The sequence below is a fragment of the Carassius auratus genome, chromosome 14 (assembly GCF_003368295.1).
Source record: "Carassius auratus strain Wakin chromosome 14, ASM336829v1, whole genome shotgun sequence".
Classification (NCBI taxonomy): domain Eukaryota; kingdom Metazoa; phylum Chordata; class Actinopteri; order Cypriniformes; family Cyprinidae; genus Carassius; species Carassius auratus.
In genome coordinates this window covers 7,636,379-7,663,409 of record NC_039256.1, presented here as the reverse complement: position 1 = coordinate 7,663,409, position 27,031 = coordinate 7,636,379, and the positions used below count along the sequence as shown (strand labels likewise).

The following is a 27,031-nucleotide window of genomic DNA, read 5'->3' as shown; positions in this document are numbered from 1 at the left end:
CATTTGCTTTTAAAAATTTCAACAGTGTCATAGTAGGGCAAAGAAGACAAGTGCAATACTTTTTAAAACCTTGCACCTACTTTACCCATAATGCAATTTAGTAACTGGCTGACAACATGGAGGTAATTTATCAGCTTACACGCAGCTTCCTGTGAGCTACAAAATAATTTACACTTCCATTTTCACAAATGTAGTAGTATTCCCCAAAACGCACTTAAAGGTTAAATTAGGTGTATTTTTATGAATTCTCATGTGCCGTACTGTATGTCACTATTATGGCACAGTTATGACAACAGATCTGACGGGAACATTTTGTTATTGCCCAATGGCAAATTCCTTGTAGACTGAAAATCTACAAACATGTATTAGTCTTGATTACGGCTGCTGGCTGATTTTTAGTTACACCGTACCAGTGATCATGCAGAAAAGTTTAACCTTAACCGAGTTGCAATGTTAAGATAGTGAAAGAAAAGCTAACATTACCAAAATTAAATAAAATACCACCCAAAAGTAATATGGTTTTGGCTATTCAAATCTAAGCCCCACTGTTAAATGACATGTTCAAATCCCTAGCAAGACAAGCTACTATAAGTTTGATATCAAGCATTCTTGGCAATATGAATAAGATTTGAATTACCGTTTAATTTGTAGTTGCAAGACCAGATGGTTGTTGATGAAGAACACTCAACGATGTGCAGCACGTCATCTAAATTGTGTATCCTGTTCTGGACAATCTCCTATCCAAATGATGGTTCCCGAAGTCCCTCCAGGAGTTAATGGCAAATTATTTCTGTATTTCTTAAAGTTGACCAAAAGCAGTAGCCTCAATTTAAACATATTAACGTTGTAACAAGCTTCTGACCATGCTCCAAATTCCCCAGTCAATACGCAGTTTCAAAAAAATACTGTATTGTACTGTAATTTAAAACATCAGCATACTGTTTAGGGCCTCTGTCTTGTTGTTCCGGTTTAAGGAGCCCACAATGCATTGCGAACTACAGTACTAAACTGTTTAACATGAAAACAGTATTTTAGTGTTGAAAATCAGCTGTAAATTTACAGCAATTGCTTACAGTGTAGAACTATTAGAGAGATACAACCACGATTAGATGATAAGAGCAGGTCATTTTTAACTCTAAGGAGAGCATTCTCAGTACTATGATACAGTCTAAATCCTGACTGGAAATCCTCACAGATACCATTCTATCTCTAAGAAGGAATGTAATCTTGGACAGAAAAGAGAGATTCAAGATAATTAACTAGTTCTTTGTGGTCAAGTTGTGTTTTTTTTTTTTTTTTTTTTTTTTGATGAGAGCCTTAATAACAGACAGTTTGAAGGTTTTGGGGACATATCCTAATGACAACGAGGAATTAATAATAGTCAGAAGAGGATCTATGACTTCTGAAAGCACCTCTTTTAGGAGCTTAGATGGTATAGCGTCTAACATACATGTTGTTGGTTTAGATGATTTAACAAGTTTATACAATTCTTCCTCTCCTATAGTAGAGAATGGGTGGAAATGTTCCTCATGGTGTCTATAGTGCACTGTCTGATGCGATACTTTAGCTGATGGCTGAATGGTTACAATTTTATCTCTAATAGTATCGATTTTAGAAGTAAAGTAGTTCATAAAGTCATTACTGCTGTGATGTTGGGAAATGTCAACACTTGTTGAGGCTTTATTTTTCGTTAATTTAGCCACTGTATTGAATAAATACCTGGGGTTATGTTTGTTGTCTTCTAAAAGAGAAGAAAAGTAATCAGATCTAGCAGTTTTTAATGCTTTTCTGTAGGATAGGTTACTTTCCCGCCAACCAATACTAAATACCTCAAGTTTTGTTTTCCTCCAGCTGCGCTCCATTTTTCGGGCTGCTCTCTTTAGGGTGTGAGTATGCTCATTATACCATGGTGTCAGACTGGTTTCCTTAAGCTTCCTTAAGCGTAAAGGAGCAACTTTACGCTCAGAGAAAAATTGCGTAAAAATGCTTAAGGGTCAAAGGCGGAAAACCATACTGGATGGCCGTGATCTTCAGGCCCATAGTAAGCACTGCATCACATACAGGAAATGCTTCTGTAATGGAAATCACAACATGGGCTCAGGAATACTTCCAGAAAACATTGTTGATCCATGATCCAGAAGCTTATGGCGTTTTCTCTGGGCCGAAGCTTATTTAAAATGTACTGTGGAAAAGTGGAAAACTGTTCTGTGGTCAGACGAATCAAAGTTCTTTTTGGAAAACTGGGTCACCATGTCATCCGGACTAAAGAGGACAAGGACAACCCAAGATGTTATCAATGCTCAGTTCAGAAGCCTGCATCTCTGATGGTATGGGGTTGCATAAGTGCGTGAAGCATGGGCAGCTTACACATCTGGAAAAGGCACCATCAACGCTGCAATGGGGACCATTGTGAGATTGTTAGAGTTTTTGTCTCAAGAGACAAGTTTGAGAAGCAGGAGACTCAAGCAAAAATTTCCATTCGATCTTAAAGTAACCCAATTTCTGTCTAGGAGAAGTATTTGAGATGTTAAAGAGATCTCGCTTTTGATTTTTCTTTCCTATGGGAGTGCCATTTCACAACAATAATTCTCAAAATGTTCTATCCCTCCTAGAGGAATCACTCAATTAAATATATTGTTAATACATTTTAATTTAATCCTTGAGTAAGTTTTTTTTTTCTTTTTTCATTTAAGTAAATTAAATTTATGTAACTTTTGTTACAATAAATTTTGATTTATTTTTTTTTGTGTTTCATACACCTGTATGTACACACAGTGCAATTTTAATGTTCAAACTGTATATTTACAATGTTAAAGTGGCTGACAACAATAAATATTCTTATTAGGAATAAACCGGCATTATTTTTTTATTTATTATTTACTTCACCTGAATAGTACTACTCTGCTGAAATTTAATGTTGGTCATTATGGTGGTAATTAGAGAGCCAAATATTTTCTGAACTGATACTTGGTATAAAAAGTGAGAACCACTGTTTTAAAGGAATGGTATAACATGTAATTCTTTTTACTAAAATAACTTTTCAGTAAACCACTTCTTCTTTCCCCTTGTAGAGTCATCAACAATCCAGCTTATTATTGGCACATTGGTAAGAAAATGTTCATCTGCTACATAGCACTGTCACCTCTGGTAGAGATTCACTGACCTTTTGTGTTAGGTTGTGAATTTACTTAGTCTAATAAAAATGTACTTCATTTGATTTGACTTGTTTTACTACACTGTATAGTTAGTGTTCTGATTAAAACAGTGTAAATGGGGGCTCTGACACTGCTTGTGAATAATTTGTTCATATTGTAAACTTTCATTTAAATACATTAAATAAGTGTTTAATGAATAGTGTTGTGCACTTTGTTTCCACCCCAACTTGTTATTGAACTGTAAAGTGAAAATATTGTGTCATTCAGTTTTCAGTTAAAAATATTTCACAATATCAAAGTTGATATTTTATGAGGATTTATTTTTGGTTATTTTGTTTTTGTTTATACAAGACAGTACAGAAAGCGCACAAGTAGGAGAGAGTGGAGGGGACGGCATCAGAATGGACCTAGAGCTGAGACACGTTCGAGGATCACCAGAAGCACAACCACACTATATGCACGAAGCTGTTGGTTCTAACATTTTAGGACCCCCCTCAGTAGAAATCACAATCCACATTCCCAGAGGTAAAAAAAAAAAAATGCTGGGCCCTTGGAATTGTTCTAACCTCCCTTCTCCTTACGGCGCCCATGGTTGCAGGTTCCATTCTCGAACTGTTCACTGAACATTTTCACTGAACAAATGTACAAATCTCTTGTAATGAGACACATTAGTAAAACTATAATAGAAACTATAGTTTTCCACCAAAATAAAAGATCAACTGGTTTCAGTCATAAAAGTTTAAGGGTTTCTCATGTAAGTGCAGTGCAAAATATGCATATTTTACAAAAACCATTAAATATTATTGTATTTGGATTGTTCTTCTAAAGATTTTTAACAATACATCCATGGACAATCACTGCAAGCTAAAGTTTGGACAGGCTTTAAAAACTGCCAGGGCCGAGCATATCCACAATGATGATTCTTCTGCACAATCTGACTTCGCTGCAGCCTGGAATTTAACTGCTGGTTTCATCTGGCCAGAGGAGAACTGGCCCCCCGACTGAGCCTGGTTTCTCAAAAGGTTTCATCTCCATTCTGCGTTCTGTTCCCTTGCCACTGTCACCATGGTTGTGCTACAGGTCTTTCAGGCCAAACTCCTCCAGGCCATGGATGAGTCAGGACCAGCATCTCACACTCCTATAGGCAGTTTTCCGTTTTCTGAGGGGATCCAGGAGGCTCCGTCCACCCCGAACCCTCACATGGAACTGACCCACATCCTGAGAGCCTTAAAAGGGCTCCCCCTTTAAGCCACTACCAGTCTGCAAAGATAGAAATACTGTCACTGAAATTCACTCTGCGGCGACTAGTAGGTGACTTGCAGGCAGTCTTGATAAACCTTGCCTGTCTTGAGTTTGGGCCCAACAACTCCCAAGTTTTTCTTAAAGCCAAGACGTGGGTACAGTATGTCCCTAAAGCGCTCTACATGATTGTGTAATCATTGACTTGGTTGCAAATAAATGCACAGACACTATTTAAACTTAACAGAGATGACATCACTGAATTTAATAATTAACTGCCATTAACTGTCATTTTGCATTATTGACACAATGTTTTTCTAATGAATGTTGTACAGTTGCTTTGACACAAAGTATTTTGTTTAAAGTGCTATATAAATAAAGGTGACTTGACTTGACTACATGCTGTGGAGCTTGACCCTCTCTGCCCAGTTAGGGCATTAAGAATTTACATCGAACGTTCCACCACCTTCAGGCAGTCGGAACAACTCGTATGCTTTAGTGGCCGCATCAAAGGGACCCAAAGTATAGGATCTCTTGATGATTAGTTGATACTATTACACTAGCTTACTGTTCCCTGGGCCTTCAGCGTCCCATAGGAGTGAGAGCCAGGGGCGAAAATCTCATCAAAATGTTGGGGGGGACAATAAACATAACATTTCTCACGAGCAAGTTTTGAAGGGGACACCAAATAAAACAGGCTAAATTGTACTTAAGGATATGTGTACAGAGAGGAAAGTCTTACTATTGCATGGAGACAGAGACAATTTATAATGGAGACCATTCCATTATCCTTCTTCTCAAAGTTTCTTTCCAGTTCAAAGAAAAAGCTGACTAAATTGCCCACAACATTCTTCAAAATAATATTTTTTGTTGTTGCAATGTTTGTGAAGTTGTTTACACAATCAAGCCACCAAAATACAATGGAATTTGAACTTAACTTCAACTTTTATTTATTTATATAGCACATTTAATAGTAATGTTGTTGCTTCACAGTTAGAATTAAAACATGAATATGAAAACATTTGCCATGCCTAGCAAAATGAAGGCATACACACTCTTAGACATACACCCTCACACAACTGTATAGTGAGATCGGTATAGACGTGAAAGAGAGGGAAAAAAACCAAAAATGATACCCCCTGAGGAACAGTTACACTCATTCTCTACTACAGGAGAGGAAGAATTGTATAAAATTGTTAAATCATCTAAACCAACAACATGTATGTTAGACCCTGTACCATCTAAGCTCCTAAAACAGGTGCTTCCAGAAGTCATAGATCCTCTTCTGACTATTATTAATTCCTCATTATCATTAGGATATGTCCCTAAAACCTTCAAACTGGCTGTTATTAAGCCTCTTATCAAAAAACCACAACTTGGCCCCAAAGAACTAGTTAATTATAGACCAATCTCGAATCTCCCTTTTCTGTCCTAGATACTAGAAAAGGTGGTATCCAAATAATTATATTCCTTCTTAGAGGAAAATGGTATATGTGAGGATTTCCAGTCAGGATTTAGACCCTATCATGGTACTGAGACTGCTCTCCTTAGAGTTACAAATGATCTGCTCTTATCATCTGATCATGGGTGTATCTCTCTATTAGTTTTATTGGATCTTAGTGCTGCGTTTGACACAATTGACCACAACATACTTTTGCATAGACTTGAACACTTTGTTGGCATCAGTGGAAGTGCATTAGCATGGTTTAAATCGTACTTATATGACCATCATCAGTACGTAGCAGTGAATGAAGATGCATCATATCGATCACAAGTTGAACTGGCTCCCTATCAAACATCGTATAGATTTTAAAATATTGCTTATTACTTATAAAGCCCTGAATGGTTTAGCACCTCAGTATTTGAATGAGCTTCTTTTACATTATAATCCTCTACGTCTGCTACGTTCTCAAAACTCAGGCAATTTGATAATACCTAGAATATCAAAATCAACTGCGGGTGGAAGATCATTTTCCTATTTGGCGCCTAAACTCTGGAATAACCTCCCTATCACTGTTCGGGAGGCAGACACACTCTTGCAACTTAAATCTAGATTAAAGACCTTTCTCTTTAACCTGGCATACACATAAAATACTAATATGCTTTTAATATCCAAATCCGTTAAAGGATTTTTAGGCTGCATTAATTAGGTAAACTGGAACCGGAAACACTTCCCATAACACCCTGTGTACTTGCTACATAATTAGAAGAATGGCATCTACGCTGATATTTATCTGTTTCTCTCGTTCCGAGGTCACCGTGGCCACCAGATCCAGTCTCTGTCCAGATCAGAGGGTCACTGCAGTCACCCGGATCCAGTACGTATCCAGACCAGATAGTGGATCAGCACCTAGAAAGGACCTCTGTTGCCCTGAAAGACAGTGGAGACCAGGACAACTAGAGCCCCAGATACAGATCCCCTGTAAAGACCTTGTCTCAGAGGACCACCAGGACAAGACCACAGGAAACAGATGATTCTTCTGCACAATCTGACTTTGCTGCAGCCTGGAATTGAACTACTGGTTTCGTCTGGTCAGAGGAGAACTGGCCCCCCAACTGAGCCTGGTTTCTCCCAAGGTTTTTTTCTCCATTCTGTCACCGATGGAGTTTCGGTTCCTTGCCGCTGTCGCCTCTAGCTTGCTTAGTTGGGGTCACTTTATCTACAGCGATATCATTGACTTGCAAATAAATGCACAGACACTAGTTAACTGAACAGAGATGATATAACTGAATTCAATGATGAACTGCCTTTAACTTTCATTTTGCATTATTGACACACTGTTTTCCTAATGAATGTTGTTCAGTTGCTTTGACACAATGTATTTTGTTTAAAGCGCTATATAAATAAAAGGTGACTTTGACTTTGGATGGTGTTTACTTATTGAATGAATCAGCTTTTTGAATGAATCTATTGCATAAATGATTCAGTGATTCACTCATTAACACAGTCAAATGCTTTGTTTCTGAATGAATCAGCCATTTGAATGAATGTGTTGAATCTCAACGACTCACTCATTAACATTCACTTGCTGTCACCTACTGGCTTTTTAATTTCACATTTGACCATTTTTTTTTTAATTTTAAAATGATTTCAAATATCAGTTTCAACGTTTATGTTAAAAACAAAACACGAGGCCTTTTTATACATCTGAATCTGCAGTTTAAATGCATCCATGTCCCCTGTGAGATACACAAACTGTGTAAATACATGCTATTTCAGATGCAGATTCCAAAAAAATGTTTTCGTATACGGTGGAATGAAAGACACTAAGTAACGGAAGAAGTGCTTCTTATTCTTACCCAACAAAATATGAAATGGAAGAAATAGTTGAAACTGAACACAATCTTGCTACTCAAGTATGTATGAACTTATATAATGTGACGCGAGTCCTGAGCTCTCATCAGCGTCGCCCTGGAAACCAAGGAGGAACACCCGCACGCACTAAGCACGGGCTGGCCAGCCACAGCTGAGCCTCATCAAGCTCATCAGCTACAAAAGCTGCCGCGTCTCACACACACTGGCTGGAAGCCGCAGATGAAAGTAAAAGGTAATGGACGACCCTTCCAAGCCCAGCTGGATTCAGGCAGCGCCATGTCCCCGCGCATCGTGTCACCATCTTGGCCAACCCAGGCACCTGGCCCTAGAAGTGGGAGTCGTGAGGGACCTCCCTGTCCCCATTCTGCTCGGGAGAGACTGGCCGGGGTTCGACCAGCTGCTCGCCGCCGCCATTCAGCCTGCCAGCCTGTGATGCTGAAATTAGGGCTGATAGAACCATCACGCAGCCCATGGTCTAGACCCATCGTCATGGTCCCAAAACCTGACTGCACCCTCCGCTTTTGTAATGACTTTCGATGCTTCAACGAAGTCTCGGAGTTTGACGGCTATCTGATGCTGTGGGTGGATGAGTTATTGGATCGCTTGGATAGAGCTCAGTTCATCTCCACCCTAGACCTCACCAAGGGGTACTGGAATGAACCATTGACAGAAGAGGCCAAGCCAAAAACTGCGTTCTCAACCCCCAGTGGCCACTGGCAGTACCGGGTTCTCCCCTTCGGCCTCCATGGGGCCCTAACTAATGATGGATATCCTGTTGAGGCCCCACCAATCCTACGCGGCTGCTAACTTGGACGGCGTCATTGTGCACTCGGAGAGCTGGGAGGACCACAGGGTGCTGGTGGAGCTACGCTGGGCTGGACTGACCGCCAAACCCCGGAAATGTCATCTGACCCTCTTTGAAGGCTCCCCAAAAGCCACTGCGTCACACACACTGGTTAGACATGAAGAATACCGCGATAACTAATAGTCTTCCTTTCTTCCAGACAGCAGTGTGTGACCAGCCAGCTCCAGCGTGTGAGCACAGCACGGACACCCAGCACTGGAAAGCACAGAGTACGGATGGCGGAGCACCAAGCACCAGCGCACCTCACCTGAACACGTGGACACCAGTAACCAGTATTGCCTTCAACCAGTAATTCACCCTCCAGGGCCTTTATTGTTTTCCCATTATATATACAGTATATATATATATATATATACAGTACAGACCAAAAGTTTGGACACACCTTCTCATAAAAAGAGTTTTCTTTATTTTCATGACTATGAAAATTGTAGATTCACACGGAAGGCATCAAAACTATGAATTAACACATGTGGAATTATATATGGAATTATATACACAACAAAAAAGTGTGAAACAACTGAAAATGTCATATTCTAGGTTCTTCAAAGTAGCCACCTTTTGCTTTGCACAATCTTGTCATTCTCTTGATGAGCTTCAAGAGGTAGTCACCTGAAATGGTCTTCCAACAGTCTCGAAGGAGTTCCTAGAGAGATGCTTAGCACTTGTTGGCCCTTTTGCCTTCAGTCTGCGGTCCAGCTCACCCCTAAACCATCTCAATTGGGTTCAGGTCCGGTGACTGTGGAGGCCAGTTCATCTGGTGCAGCACCCCATCACTCTCCTTCTTGGTCATATAGCCCTTGACCTTCCGTGTGACTCTACAATTTTCATAGTCATGAAAAATATATATGCTTCATTTCCATTTAGCATTTCCATTTTGCACATACTTTAAGAATTTTACTCAAGTAATATTCCAAACTGTGACTTCAACTTCCACCAAAGTAATTTTCTGGTAAGATATCTGTACTTTTACTTGAGTATGACTTTCAGGTACTTTATTATACACCACTTTATACATTTTGTGTGTTTCCCTTATTTAACACAGCTGATTCTGATCATCAGCTCATTAGGAGAGAGCTCCATGAAGTGAACTGATAAGAGAGACATACAAAATGTGCAGTGGGTCCCCAGGACCAGGATTGAAAACCACTGGATTAGTACATACTAAATATCTTGTTAGATGGAGCATGGGGCACATCAAGTGAGATTATAGATTTCTGACTAACAGCCTGACATTAGTTAAGTTGTTATGCAGTAACATTTACTATGGTGGGATAGACAAAATACTATTGGAGTATTCACATGGTTTGGGCATATTTTATAGTATTAGCCATAACCTATGGTTGTTGTCTCACTATATTCAAGTTGTTATATACAGTACTGTAACTAAATTAATTATAGGGGGCTAGGTAAAACACGACTGGAATTGCATATTTCACAGTGCTAGCCATAACCTCTGATTATTGTTTGAGCTTTAACTAAGTTGTTACATAGTTGACTGTAGGAGGCTAAACAGAACCATTATTTAAAGAATGACAAGCATGAGGCGGTCTATTTAATAGTTAGTCACAACTTCTGACTAATGATCAGACGGGAGAGTTTGTGATCATTGGGTACATATACATCGGCCGGCATTATACACCCTGAGCGACATAGATTCCTAATGAATGAGTAAATATAAAGTATTTAATATATAATATAAATATAAAGTTATCTAGAATAATCTAATTATAATAATAATAATAATAATTAGTGACAGAAAATCAACCAGTTTGCCTTTCAATCTAAATTCAAGGTCATACAAAAATGGAGTCAGATTAAATAATAAAATGGAGTCAGATTTGGGTTTAACCTAAATTGATCCTTCTTCTACGCAGTATGTGGTCTGGTATTGTCATGTTGGAAAATGCAAGGTCTTCCCTGAAAGAGATGACGTCTGGATGGGAGCATATGTTGTTCTAGAACTTGAATATACCTTTCAGCATTCACAACAATGTCTAAAATCCTTCAATCAGCACTGAAAACAACTTTAACATTTATTTTATGGTACAGTACCTCTGTCTATTTACATAAGCATTCTTGTCTTCTGACGGTGCAATAATTCAGACGTGGGTTCCATCAATTACTCCAACAACACCAGGGAAGCCTGCTATATGCATAAATGCAGTTTTTTTTGAGCCTGCAAAGTGGCAATGTACAATGGAAATGCAATGAACTGCATATAAATAAGATCTGAAAGTGCTGTAATTGTCTGTGTGATCGCTTTGCTTATAGAAGGTTGTGACAGACCTACTGTAAATCATCACTGCTGCATAGTTGCATTTTCCCAGTTGCCAAATATCTTAATGTTGTGATTATTTTCATTTCTGGCGCTATGTGATTTCAACCATGATCCCTGCACAATCTAATCCGTGTTTTATTAATTCACTGTCATCCTTTCTTTAATTTTAAGAGGAAACAACCACATTTCTTCTTATTTTCTTAGAGCAACTCACTAAGATTTTTCATAATATGGGCCCAGACATGTGTGTTCATGTGTGTCTGCTCGCCCAACTCAGACTGACATTTCACTCCTGTAATTGAGAAGAGCTCAAAGCAGGATTTCATTTTCCAATTTATGTACGTTTTGTAAACATTTGGGAATAAAGAAAATATACAAATAAAAAGAATGGAGGGAATAGTTTTGGATGGAAATATGAACAGTGGGTCAAGGATTATGGTTTGAAGAATGAAGTAATCAGTGCAAACATGCCATTAAATGGGATATCAGTATGGAATATTCCTGAATTGTTGAAATGAGATTTTTATGAGATATATATATAATTTTTTTTTTTTTTTTTCATACAGATCTATACTGATGGAACAAAAGACCCAATCAGACAAAAAATGGGCATAGGAGTGTATGTTCCAAGATTTAAGATGAAAATATATTTGTTAAGAATAAGTGACAAATTGTTTATATATTCTACCGAATGAACTGCTATAGTAGGACTGCAATGGGAAGAACAGGTTAAGCCAAATAGAATTTGCTCAGATCCATCAGCTCTTAAAAGTATAGCCTACTGTCGAGAGTTTACAGGATTAAACCACGGGATCTAGCTTTTGAGGATTAGAAACGTGATGCTTTTGTCTTCAGGGGTTAAGACGACCAGTGTGGAAGCTGAAGGAACTGAACACGCAGCCTCAGTTTAAGCTTGGGCTCTGATCCTCTGGGATGGGTGGGGCAATATATATATATATATATATATATATATATATATATATATATATATATATATATATATATATATATATATATATATATATATATATTTTTTTTTTTTACCCATGTGCGCAAGATATACAGTAGGTGGCGGCAATTCTCCTAAGGAGTGAACGGCCATTGAAGAAAAAGATGAAGAAGAAGAATTATATATGTCATTAACATCCTATGTTAACATCGACAGTAAAAGGAACTGTCTTGCCGCCAGCTAATCGCTGCATTGCAGATCGTGGTCTCGAGTATCGATGCATCTGCCTTTTTCTGGATGCACGAGAACGCGCACTTTGAGACACAACCATAGTTCTCTTTTTCTTGTTGGCTATGTGCTCTCCCCAGGCTATGCTAATTACTGTATATGTGCTTAACTGAAGATTAACTAACCTATCCCTCAAAATAGGTGTCTTCCTTTTAATAGGTTTGGCCTATTGAACTGAAGGTTTATCATCAGCACTAATAAGTGACTATTGGGATGATTTTATTATTAACGGATGCGACTAGTCTTCCGCAAATTCTATAAGAAGAAGAAGAAGAAGAAGAAGAATGCTATTATTAGCGGGGCCGAGCATAGTTGTGTGCTCGCTAGTTAACAACAGTTAGCCTCTTAGCATTAGAGTAAAATTATGGAGGATACAGACACGGGTGGATGCTAAAATTAATAGCTGGATTAAATCACAATTTGAATGTTTTCATGCGACAGGTAAGTCTCATCCTAGTGTTTTGTTGTCACGTGTAATGTTATTTATACTTGAGTATTATTTGTATGTAGCAAACAAGTATCGTAAAGCATTCTTCTGCTAATTATTATTCATTTGTATTTCATAGACTAGACTCGTAGCAGAGATGAAATCTAAGTCTGCTTTTCTTTTGAGATGAACAGGTAAACTTTCAGATTTACTATAATTTTGTTACCAATATAACTGTGTTACTGTCCATATCATCTTTCTAATGCGTGTTTGATTTGTTGTCGAGGAGGGATGTTGTTGGTTCGAGTTAGAAATGGCTCATGCTTAAGGCATGTCACAGGCAGTGGTGGCTCCAGACAATTTTGATTGGGGGGTCCTGGTCATTTCAAAGGGGGTCTCATGAAAACCAACAAAAAATACAGTGGACACGGCTAATAACTGCATATTACTGCTACTAAACAACAAAAACAACACAGCATATCAACTTCTTTGTTTTTAATTAATTAATCAATTGCAGTTTGCAAACAAAGCAGTTTGCATTCCTTGCTGATTCACGTATAGATCCATCCATCCATCCATCCATCCATGAGGTCGTCGTCGTGTTGGTCATTTTATTTATGACTAAATTATTATTAATAAATTGTACTAATATTATGATTGGGCGTGGGCAGGCATTCACAAAAGGCAATGTTATTAAAAAAAAAAAAAATTGCTCTGACAAAAGTGCACTTAAGGGGCAAAGGAGCAGGTGCTCAAGTGAACCGGATCCTTCGGACAATTCGATCAAATAAAACCAGTTAAAAAAAGAAAGAAAACGGTTCACCGGTTCTTTTGCGCTGGATGTAATGTCATTTGCGATGACTGCTCTTCATTCAAGCCGTTGGTTTACCCGCGCTCATAACACTAGCAAAGAAATCAGTTCAGAATCAATCATCAAAAGAATCAGTTCGGTTCAGACGAGCTGTATACAGTCTATGGCTCTTTATCCCGGATATATATACGTAATCAGGAAGAAGGTGGGGGGTCAAATGGGGGGTCAAGGCGTTTTTTGGCACCCCCCCCCTGGCGCCGCCGGTGGTCACAGGAGGGACAGACTGATATCAAAAAAGCACACAACCACACACACTAGCAGGTGCCATGTTCGCCTTTTAATCTTTTTGTCCTGTGGCTTGTTGTCTTTAAAAATAGGATACTGTCACTTATGCCAACTTTATTAATGTTAACAGGCATTTTTATTAATTACTTGCCGAAATGGTATTTTCTCTATTATAGATCAGTGGCTGTCCTACATTTTCTTTGGCTAACATTTTCATTAGCTTTTAAAATGTAGTTCATCCATTCTTTTCCTACCGAGCCTCGGCCTACGTTTTTTAATTATAGGAGGCACTTCCGGCATGGGAAGTTACATTCGAAAAGACTGAAACAAATGATTATGGCTCAATGATTAATGTTTTTGATTAACTGAACTTATGTTACATAATATAGACATATTTTAGGCTGCTGCTGTGATTATTTAATACTTATGTAATATTGCGGAGGAAACACTAGAGCTTGTTATGGATATTCATGGTAAGATAAAAGTAGTTTGTTAATACTTTTGCGCTTTTCAATTTTCTTTCAGTGATGGTTGAAGAGAATAATTTCATCCCTGTTCCCAAAACTCTTATTGCGTTCATACTATACTATATATATATATATATATATATATATTACAATATAACATTTCTGTAACCTATATAAATAGTCAACTGTTTTTGAACAGTACAAATTTTTTTATGTTTTATAAAGTCTCTTTGGCTCACCAAGCCTGCACAGTACAGCAAAGGCAGTAATGTTGTGAAATATTTTTACTATTTAAAATAACTGCTGTCTATTTGAATATATTTTAAACCGTAATTTATTTCTGTGATCAAAGCTGAATTTTCTGCATCCTTACTCCAGAATTCAGTGTCACATGAATCTTCAGAAATAATTCTAAAATGTGGATTAAGAAATCTTTTCAATATTTAAAAAACTTGAGTAATTTTTTTTCTTCAGGATTCTTTGATGAAAAGAAGGATCCACAGATCAGCATTTGTGTGAAATAAAAAAGCTTTTTCTAACATTATATACCATACCATGCAAAAGCTTACAGTCAGTATAATTTTTATTTATCTGAAAAGAAATTATAGAAATTAATACTTTTATTAAGCAAGGATGCTTTACATTTGTTAAAAGTGATTATGAAGAGATGTATGTTACAAAAGTTTTCTATTTCTGAAAAAATCTATTCTTCTGAACTTTCTTTTCAACAAAGAAACCTGAAAAAAAAATACTCTGCTGTTTTCAACATCAACATAACAAGAAATGTTTTTTTTTTTTTTTTTTTAAGCAGCAAATCAGAATGTCAGAATGATTTCTGAAGGATCACGTGACTGGAGTAATGATGCTTAATATTTAGCTTTGAAATTACAATAAATTACATTAAAATAAATGTTTTGCTGTACTTTGGATAAAAAATAAATGCAGGCTTGGTGAACAGAAGAGACTTATTTAAAAAAAAAAAAACTGTTCAAAACTTTTGATTGGTAGTGTATAGGCAACTTTATTTTCTAGCTTTTAATTGGCTTAGAAATCAGATAACTGCAGGACAATAATCAATAATAATGATTTATTAATTTTTATATACTACAAACACTTTTTATCATAGCATTTTTTACAGTATAGAAACTGTCAATTAGCTCTGCGTTGTTCAAATACTTTATTTATTACCTGAAGATGACTTGAAAAACACAAACCATATATTGTCACAATCGTATGTTAAACCCTTAAGGTCCCAGGTTTAAAAAAATATATTGACATCAAGATTTCACATTTTTGTGGCTTAAAAGGGCTTAAATATAGATATCTTTTGTGAATTAGAAAAATGTTGGGCATGACCGAAAGTTTATGTGGGGTGTAAATATACTGATCTAATTAGCATATTATGACGTCATCAATAGGGCTGTGTATCACCAGCATAGTCACGGTACACTACGTATCACGATACAGAGGCCATGACACAATACAACTTTCAATAAAACAGCTTTATGAAGAGACTCCATAACTGTACCGCAATATAGGAAATAGCATACATTTCATGTTTGCATTGGGCAATCCCCACCAGGTACAACATTCTGATTGTTTGCATTTTATGTTTAAGCCCATAAATAATAATGTAGGCTACTCATTATAATACATTTATATTGTAATGTACTCCTATTAATTTATTTAAAAAATCATGTTAACATTGATGGTATGCTATCTTTGCACAAATGAATGCAGTCTCTACATTTTAAAAATAAAATAAAAAGAAGAGCTCTAAATTAATACACTTCATCACACACACGCACACACACACAGTCACACACACACACACACACAGTCACTCACACAGATCATGTTGCGCGTGCACTCAGACATTTAGGGACAAACTTTTTAGCGCTCCCCTGCATATTTATTTCATATTTATTTATTTATTTATTTTATAATAAACTAAATAGCTTAAGGGGGGGGGGGGGTGAAATGCTCGTTTTCACTCAATATCCTGTTAATCTTGAGTACCTATAGAGTAGTACTGCATCCTTCATAACTCCAAAAAGTCTTTGGTTTTATTATATTCATAAGAGAAAGATAGTCTGTACCGATATTTCCCGGAAAAACACGACCGACTGGAGGCGTGACGTGTGGGCGGAGCTAAAGAATCACGAGCGCCAGTATACTTTTGCGTTGAGAGCATGTGGAAACTGTGACATTACCGTGAGGGAAAAACCATCATCCAAAACAAACCATGGCTTACAGTCAGATTCAGCCGTTTATTTATGATCCAGAATCAGATCCCGAGGCTGAAACTGAACGAGAGCAGCAGCAGCAACAACTCGCTCCGAGCGGGGCTCGAACCCGGGTCTCCAGCATGGGAAGGGACGCACTAAGAAGGAGGCAGAGATATTTTAAGCAGTTTTACTCACAGCCTGCGGTTCCAACACACGATCGTGACCCTTTTTCGTTTGGATTGCATCATCCTTAAGAAATAAACGATACGCAAATCCGTCATCAAACTGGGCCTTGTTTGTAAAACAAGCATCTTCGAAATGCAGGGAACAAACAAAAACACTTGCACAACTCCGTTGATGCTCTGTAAAAATAAACTCCATCCACTGGTCCCTTAATGCTGTTTTTTTTTGGTAATCTGTGCAGGGTTGTCTTGACCTGGCAACCAAAAACACACTTCTTTTGTGACCTCTGTTTCGGGGATTACTATCAGGCAACCCTTGCTGTGTTCCTGTGTGTCCAGATTAAACCTTGTTGTAGCCTATATATTATGCTGTATTCATAATTTTTTTTGAAAACCTACATTTTTCTACTCAGTTTTTTAATTGTGTTCTTGTATTCAAATTAAGCGCAGTCCACTGCAGCGCACGTGCCACAATATTGATACAGGGCCAGTAGGGCTGGGACAACGCGTCGAGGTCATCGATGACGTTGACGCTAAAAATACGTAGACGCAAAATATGCGCATCGATTCGTCAACCTGTTTTTATTTCTCTAAAAAATGTTTGCAAAACGTTTACCTTATGTGCGCTGAATATACGCGATGGCCGGATCAACATTCTCTCCAACGTTATATAACCAATCCAGGGTTTTTTCTGCATTGATCTTTTTTTTGGCGGCTGTCAAAGCCTTATTTGATCGGTGAGTGATGTAGAATAAAATGACTACGAGAGAGAGCCCCGGCTGCGCGCGCACTCACAGTCTTCAAATAACACGAGCGCTTCTTGCTCTCTCTCTCTCTCTCCCTTGTGCATATTAATCAAAATCATTAACCCTTGTGGGTTGTTGGGGACGTTTTCGTCCACTAGGGGGTAAAGTTGAGTCTTATTTTGACCACAACTTTCTCTGTGTTTGAGCTAATGGAATGATTTTTGGTGACAAATCTTATTTTGACCCATATATTGATGTCACTGATTTGGGGGGGGGGGGGTTTGGGGGCACACAAAATTACATATTTTCAATATAAAAGTAATTGTGGCTGGATTTTTTTTTTTTTTTACTTTTTATAACAGTCTTGGGCATGTCAAAGATTAGTAGCAACATTGGCTTTGATGCATTTTTAGTTGTTGTGCAGCATTAGATTTAAAATTTTTCTCCCTAATTAGTTGTTGGTGGCTGTTTTTGCACGACATTTTTTGATTGCAAAGCCATGACACCATATAATCATGCATTCTTGATTGTTTGTGGTTTTCCCCATTTGGGAAGAGGTAAAATTTGTTATTTTTACAGTTGATCACTAGGTGGGACCATTAACCCTTTAGATAGGCCTGTGCAAAAAAAGGCTTAGTTTCTGGCTTGTATATGGAGTTATATGGAGTATAACAGCAAATTATAGTGTTTGTGTGTGTGTGAGATTCTTGAAAAAATATGAATCTGATACATTTTTACAGCAGTTTAATTGAGTGGATGTTTTCATCCACGAACAACTCGAAAGGGTGGTGAATTTGAACAATCCACAAGGGTTAAACACGATAGAAAAAGGGCGAAACACCAAAGTTTAACGCGCGCTCGTGCATTCAGTCTTCAAACTACACGAGTGCTGTCTTGCTCTCTCTCTCTCTCGTGCATATTAACCAAAATCATTAAACTCGCTAGAAAAAGGGTGGAAAGCCAAAGTTTCACGTGGAGCATTCAGATATTTTTTTTTTTCTCCATGACAGGCTGTTGGCTCCCACTGTTAATTTGTATTTATTTATTTTTTTGGAAAAGCACTTTCTGTATTAGCTTAAAGCCCTCAAGTTTACATTGGTTACTGTATTCTTTCAACTGCTCTAAACAAGTATTTTGGGTGACCTTTTTTTATTGAATGCTAGACATCAAGTTGTTGTTATTTTCATCGGAAAGAACTTTTTTTCAGTAAACTAGGCCCTATGTGTTCAGTAAGCTTGTTTCAGTAAGCTATGTGATTTCAAGGCTTCAAGGTTTTATTGAATGCTATCTCTATACAAGTGCAAAGTAATGCATTCTTAGTCAGTCTTTTATTTTGTCATTTTAAGAGCAATAAACATATATTGCAATGTTAAGGAATTAATGTTTTTTTCATTCAGATTAGGGCTGAAACGATTCCTCGAGTAACTTGAGTAACTCGATTACAAAAAATGATTGAGGCAAATTCCTCTGCCTCGAAGCCTCTTTTAATTTATTTTAAATCTCACATCAGGTTCTTTGGCAATGATTTTTTTTAATGTGACAACGCGTTTACGTCACTCACAAAGCGGAAGGAGACACAAGCTCTGCGTCCTAAGGCGCATACTGCAAGGAGTCAGCAGTGTTTTGATTTGAGTGCGCGGGCAAACGTAAAGAGAACGTCGTGGCATATGTCCAATGCAAGATAGAGCTGGCATACCACAACTAGGGCGCTTTGATTTCCGAGATGCAGAAAACGCGGAGGGAACAGGCGGCAAGGAAGTCGACCGGAAGTTGAAGTCGGCCGGGTGCTGCCATCTTGTAGCAGAACTTCACTTGCGTTAGCATCCCATTGACCTCCCATTCATTTTGGCGTCACTTTGACAGCGAATAACTTTACATCTGAGGCGTTTAAAGACTCAATTTGTCCATTATTTATTTCTAAAGATACACAACAATGTATAAAGGGCTCCATTACCTTCTATGTTACATTATGGCCCGTAGAAACAGTTTTTGTAAAAATAGGCTAACGATTGCGTCATAACCACGTGACTCTCTGTCGCATTACCGTACAGACAGGAGGAGAAGCTCGCAGGCAATTAACTTAATATGGCGTATTGGCGTTACATTTTAAAATACTATACAAAATAATTAATCAGAATACTTACTCCTGCTCACTCACGCCAAAGAACTCCCCGCTCAAGCTCGCCGTCTCTGCAAGATTAACGATGGCAGTTTTCACGCACAGCTACTAGAATGTTTACATCTGTCAGACAGGTTGCTGACGTCGTCAAGCTTCGTTTGAGTCTGCGCGTCAGAATCGGAAGTGCTAAAAATAGCTAAAAACAGGCTTCACTTGTCTCAATTGAGTTTCAATGAGGTCGCTGTGTCCATTTCTTTTACTGTCTATGGGAGGGAATCGCGGAATCCAGTCATAAAAACGGAATTTACAGTTTAACGCGGAATGGCAAGGAATTTGCCAAATTTTGAATGAATTAATCAAAAATAGCTCATTGCACTTACATCAAATCACGATATGAACTAATATCTGTAAATATTAAGTATATAATATTATAGGGCCCTATCTTGCACCCAGCGCAATTGACTTTGTACACCGACGCATGTGTCATTCCTATTTTGCACCCGCGCAAAGTGCGCTTTTCCCTCCACAGAAGCACGTCGCTAAACTAGTGAATGAACTTGCGCTCCCTGAGCGGTTCAGCGCAAAAAAGGAGGCGTGTTCCGGCGCAAACAATCCCTGGTGCTATTTTGCTGTTCCATTAAACAATTGCGCCACTGACCAGAAAAAACCTAGTCTAAAGTCAGTGGGCCCTATCTTGCACCCAGCACAATTGACTTTGTACACCGACGCATGTGTCATTCCTATTTTGCACCCGCGCAAAGCGCGCTTTTCCCTCCACAGACGCACGTCAATAAACTAGTGAATGAACTTGCGCTCCCTGGGCGGTTCAGCGCAAAAAAAGGAGGCGTGTTCCGGCGCAAACAATCCCTGGTGCTATTTTGCTGTTCCATTAAACATTTGCGCCACTGACCAGAAAAAACCTAGTCTAAAGTCAGTGGCGCGTTGCGCGTTGTTCATTATGCTATTTTAAGGGCGCTTTTTTGACCATAATGTAGTAGCGTGCAAAACGCGCATACACTTTGCTCATGTAATCTACACAGATGCAACAGTTATTTTTGCAAATCATAAACTGTTACACTAAAAAATATTAACACATGAGATGACGGAAATCATTGTGGTGTGCCACGAAGATGTGAAAAAATAGGCATAAATCTAGCTTACAAATTATTCAGGCTAATTGTAGTAATTAAGGATCAGACATGTTTGAGGTCATATATGTATATAAGGACATCTGACAAATTGGTTTGTCCGTCAGGAACCAGGAAAAAAAATCGATGAAACAATTGTGGCTATTTCCTCCCACGCCTGTTTAACCGACGCTATTTTGGGTGGGTTTCTCCCATCCCCATACAACACAACTTCTCTGTCTTTCACTGCTCTTACAAGAACATCAGTCTACTCGGCTGTGAACCGCTCCTGGCATGCGCCTGGTAAATACGCCATAATAATAGCAATCTATAATGGAACTTGCGCACCTGCTTTTAAAGGGAATGTTGGATGACGCTCTGATTGGTTTATTTCACGTTACGCCCAAACCACACCTATGAATAATGAAGCTACTTCAGACCAACCCATTTTAGATTTGCGCCGGGCGCAAGAGCCATTTATCCCGCCGGGAAAATAGCAACAGCGCCGAGACCCGCCCACAAAGTTACTTGCGCTTCGCGCTTTGACACTTGCGTTTCAGATCGTTAAAATAGGGCCCATTGGCGCGTTGCGCATTGTTCATTATGCTATTTTAAGGGCGCATTCTTGACCATAATGTATAGCGTGCACAACGCGCATACACTTTGCTCATGTAATCTACACAGATGCAACAGTTATTTTTGCAAATCATAAATTGTTACACTAAAAAAAATATTAACACATGAGATGACGGAAATCATTGTGGTGTATTTTGGGTGGGTTTCTCCCATCACCATACAACACAACTTCTCTGTCTTTCACTGCTCTTACAAGAACATCAGTCTCCTCGGCTGTGAACCGCTCCTGGTGTGCGCCTGGTAAATACGCCATAATAATAGCAATCCATAATGGAACTTGCGCACCTGCTTTTAAAGGGAATGTTGGATGACGCTCTGATTGGTTTATTTCACGTTACGCCCAAACCACACCTATGAATAATGAAGCTACTTCAGACCAACCCATTTTAGATTTGCGCCGGGCGCAAGAGCCATTTATCCCGCCGGGAAAATAGCAACAGCGCCGAGACCCGCCCACAAAGTTACTTGCGCTTCGCGCTTTGACACTTGCGTTTCAGATCGTTAAAATAGGGCCCATATTCTGTTTAAATATGAATCCTGCATGTTCTGCGTGTCTTTGTTAAAGGGGGGGTGAAATGCTATTTCATGCATACTGAGTTTTTTACACTGTTAAAGAGATGGATTCCCATTTCAAAAATTAAGTTGTACGTTGGATTCCCAATTCAAAAATTAAGTTGTACGTTTGAAGGAGTATTCACAAGTTTCTGAAAGTTTTTTTCGAGTATGGCTCTGTGTGACGTTAGATGGAGCGGAATTTCCTTATATGGGTCCTGAGGGCACGTTTGCCGGAAGAGCGCGCACTCCCGTATAGCAGAGCAGAGAGAGGCTGTGCACAGACAATCACTGATCAGAGCGAGAGCGTCGCGAAATGTCACAAAAGGAGTGTGTTTTTGGTTGCCAGGGCAAGACAACCCTGCACAGATTACCAAAGAAAAAACAGCATTAAGGGACCAGTGAATGGAGTTTATTTTTACAGACTCAGAGCATCAACGGAGTTGTGCAAGTGTTTGTTTTCTTTTTTTAAAATGCTTGTTTTACAAACAAAGCCCAGTTTGACGACGGATTTGCGTATCGTTTATTTCTTAAGGATGTTGCAATCCCAACGAAAAAGGGTCACGATTGTGTGTTGGAACCACAGGCGGTGAGTAAAACTGCTTAAAATATCTCTGCCTCCTTGTTAGTGCGTCCGCCTCCCATCGGAGACCCGGGTTCGAGCCCCGCTCGGAGCGAGTCCTTGCTGCTGCTCTCGTTCAGTTTCAGCCTTCACAGCTGTCACAGCTTCCAAACGCTCTCAAAGCAACTGGCGCTCGTGATTCTTTAGCTCCGCCCACACGTCATGCCTCCAGGCGCTCGTGTTTTTCCGGGAAAAATCGGTACAGACTATCTTTCTCTTATGAATATAATAAAACTAAATACTTTTTGGAGTTATGAAGGATGCAGTACTACTCTATAGGTACTCAAGATTAACATGATATTGAGTGAAAACGAGCATTTCACCCCCCTCTTTAATGAATGGATCAGAAGCGCGTCTTTATTCATTAAACACACTGAAGCGCGCATGAAGCTCGCAGTGAATTCAGCGTCTGCTGTCTCTCTAAATAAGACGTGAACACATGTACAACATCTCCAGAACTGCTCTGACAGTCACTTCATGAGCATTTGACCGTTTGAGTTGTGTAAAACTAGCGTCACATCACACTGTAAAGGCACGCCAACCCGTCAAAATAAAAGTCCGGTTAAAGACTGTTGTTCAGCAGAATGTACATAGCCTACTACTAAAAAAAAAAAATCTTACTTTGTTTTTTTAAGTTTTAATCACACAACATTTCTTCCATGTTTTATTTTTTATAGTAAATCCCCTTTGTTTACCAAAAAGTTAAGTACATTTTAAATAATTAAAAGATAAATTAATGTTTTATGTGTTTAATGTGCATCTCAGAAAATGCTTTATTTAAAACCCCAACTGAATGGCACTTAAATGTACTTAATTCATCTGTCAACTTTATTGTCATTGTTCACAGTACAAGTAAAGACAGAGAAACAATGGGTAATAATTAAATGCTTATTTTTGATGTATGCATTGCATTCTATGCATTTAAAAAAATAAATAAAAAAAATCTAAAAAAGGAAACTTAGTTGTTCATTTTAAGAGACCCAGGAGTCTTATTTTCTCTTGCATAATTAATATTGCACTTTAATTAAGCAAAAACAAATTTTATCCGATTACTCGATTAATCGATGGAATTTTTGGTAGAATACTCGATTACTAAAATATTCGATAGCTAATTCAGATATGTAAATCAACATGTATAAATTTTTAGTAGTCAATTAATGGGGAGATAATCGAAATCGAATCAGTCTGGAAAAATTAATCGTTAGATTAATCGATGCATCGAAAAAATAAACGCTAGATTAATCGTTTAAAAAATAATTGTTTATCCCAGCCCTAAGGGCCAGCTGTATCAATATTTGTATCGTCAAATCTCTGAAGATACATCGTCGTATCGAACACAAAAGTGCATTATGTGGAAAATAATGTGTGTTTTTTTTACTTAAACTGCATAAACAGATTTCATTACACCAAATACACAAAATAATGGTTATAGCAACATCATATGACCCCTTCAGTATCATGCAAACGTTTCACTCAGTGGTGTAAATCTAGTTTTTTGTGAGTATAGTGTGAAAGGGGTTAAAAAATTTTTTTTCTCTCTCTCCCTCCCAGCCTCATATTCACCCATCCCAGAGCAACTAATAAGCAACACCACACTCACTAAACAGGGCTCTGATACTTATATATATTTATTTATAACATTTCTAATTGAAACAATGGGAAAAGAATAGTAAGTTATTGATCAAATAAAATCAGTATTAACAAAATTAATTTGCACTACAGTGTGCACAGAAGAACACAAAAGTGGCTTGTCGGTATTTACAGACATTTCATGAGGCTCAGAGGTTGCATGAGTGCAATTAACTTCATACATTGATGTTGAGAATATTGTTGAAATATAACATTTTGAATATAGAAATATTCAGTGATTTAAATAATTGAAATTATACTTATTTTTACTAAAACTGCCATTAGGTGGCGGCAAGTTACCGAATTTATCACTAAATCATTCACTCAATTGATTAGTTTGAAGGGCTGATTTATTCCGGAACAAAGCATGTGACTGTCTTTATGAATGGATAATTGAATTGACTCGTTCATTCATTCACGAACGAAACAATGCTGTGTTTGAATGGAGATGTGCAGAGGCTCAGCTGTGAGTTTGTTTGAAACTATTTTAGTTGACAAAATAGAGCAAAATCAGGCAATACTGTTACAGTCAGACAATGTAAGACTGTAAGTAACTTAATATTAACTTTTTGTTTATTGAAATCACTCATTTTTCTTGCATGCCAACAATCCCCTGCTATTACAGTTATGTTAATGATAACGCATACTACTTTGACGTATCAGATAACGCTTTGATAGCATCAGCCTATATTTCTGTACTGTGTAGGATAATGTCAGCCTTATCTGGATCATTATATCACAATGTTCCTGTCATCTGTTTGCAGCCTGCTTCAGAGGCAGGCTTAAAACTGAAAGTGTAATCATTTCATATCTCCTTTAGTGATTCACATTAGTTCATTTTTATTTTATTTACACACCCACTGCTGTGCAAGAGTTGCAAAAAAGCAATAGTCGACATAAGAAATGGCGGTGCTTCACAACATAGACTAGGTGAATTTATGTATGAAAGTTGGAAGGGTCTGTTAAAAAATTGTTATTACGTTTCCGCTTACTTTTTTAAGTGGGTATATGCAAATCCTTGAGCTTTCCTAGTGTGGGTATATGGTGAATACCTGCATATCACATAGACTACACCACTGGTTTCACTGTTAATTTCAGTTTACTGTATACAAGAGTGCAGAATTAAAATGATTAAACAGGATCAGGAGAATTTCAATAACATTGAAATTTCAGCATTTGCTTTTATTCTGACATTTCTGATCCCAAACAGAAAACAACAGACAGTTCTGTTGGTGACAGTTGTAAATATCAGTGTTCTAATAATGAACAAGTGAGACCCAATGACTCACATTTTCATTTCATCTTCGAATCGTCACTGCACATCACTGAACTTTGATGTCAATTTATTTTAATTTTCTAGATTTTGAAATGAGGGACTAAGGTGTGTGTGTGTGTGTGTGTATGTATGTGTGTATATATATATATATATATATATATATATATATATATATATATATATATATATATATATATATATATATATATATATATATATATATATAAAGAGTTCAGATGCAGAAGCCTAAGTGGCTTCTGAAATTTTCATCTAAAATTAGGATTTTTATTAAGCTCCTTGTTTTTGTGACGCACGGTTAGCGTCTGGACGTAATACGCAATATGCGTCATTTCCGATTCTTCTTCCTGTATCCAAAGACTCAAAAGACCAAGATTCCTTGCGAATAGAATATGCGCAGAACACACATTTTGATGGGCATATGCCGAAACGCGTTTAGAAGACCAAATATTCGAGTTAGAAAAGGGGTACCCCAGGTATAATATCCGGGTTTTTGCCGGTGTTTACATGGCCGTGCACGACCGGGTTATTGCTAATATCCCGGTTTTGAATGGGTTATTGGCTGCATGTAAACGTAGTCACTGTTTTCTTTTCTCCTCTCTCTCGTTACGTTTCTTTTCTCTCTTGCTCCCTTTTTTCACAAGTTCACCAAACAACTGAGATAACCGAAATGGTAACACTTTTTAAGAACCCTGTATTTTTAATGCATTATAAGGGTATTCTTAAGGCATTATAATAAATGCATAATACATTATAAAAATGAAAAATATGTTATATAAATTAATGAATAATCATAACAACAATTAAAATACATCATAATGCTTAAGTATTTGTGGCTATACGTTTAAGAGTGTGGTTATTTATAACACACAATGAACTCCTATTAATTCTACTTCATTTACAGTATAATGGACTATCATGTCTTGACATTGTTTATTTAAGATCTGCACAATATCTTACTACAGTTTGAGAGTGATTAGATGTTGAGTGTTATTAGAGTGTTTCCTGTGGAGCTAATGTTAATTAATTGATGTGAGCTTAATACTCTTAAAAAATGCAAAAAAATGTTTTATACAGTTACATTTTATTTTGATGGTCCAATCGGCCAATCAATCGGCTGGAAGCAACTTTCAACTACATGTCAACTAACTCTCATAGAGTATTAGTATGCTCAAGAATGGTTGAATCTAGTATGGTGGAATAAGATGATGTACTTGCAAAGACACTTATAGTCAGTTTATCTGTTGGTTGACCATCAAAATAAAGTGTTAGTTTACAGTAGCAGACATAGTAATATTCTAATGACTGCTAGTTGACTGTAGTTGCAGAGTTACTTATCAACAGCTGTCTTAAGGGTACCATCAAAATAATATTACAATATAAATAGTTCAACGCAAATGTGTCATATTACACATTCATCTAATCTTATGGCTGTTTGAGAGCGAATTCTTTTTTTTAATTATTATTACTACTTATAAGTGGTCTTTGACCGCTTTAAGTAAAGTAGCATCAGAAAAGTGGCAAGATATGAGACTTATAATAAATTATAACTATGAGAAATATAATCTGTTGTAAAAGTGGATGCAACATGTTCATTGTGTTATAAATCATACTCTTAACAGCTATAACCACAAATAAGTAAATATTATAATATATTAGAACTGTTGTTATGAATACAGGGAACTACACTAACTTTTTCCACTGGTGGCACTTGCGCTACTAACTTTTTCAGTTACTGGCGCAAAACATGATTTGGTTGCACAAATTATTTATAGTAATTACTGGATAATAATGAACAATAATGAAACTGTATTGC

General features: G+C 37.6%; 1 protein-coding gene across 1 annotated transcript in view; it reads left to right on the top strand.

The window, feature by feature from the left end:
* Window positions 1-11,943: 11,943 nt before the first annotated feature.
* The window catches only part of ccdc142 (coiled-coil domain containing 142), a 37,282-nt gene continuing 22,194 nt past the window's right edge, over window positions 11,944-27,031 (top strand). Inside the window, exons 1-2 of the mRNA XM_026279724.1 lie at window positions 11,944-12,531; window positions 12,657-12,711. The gene's annotated coding sequence lies outside the window, so the exon portion shown is untranslated. The remainder of the gene's footprint in view (window positions 12,532-12,656; window positions 12,712-27,031) is intronic.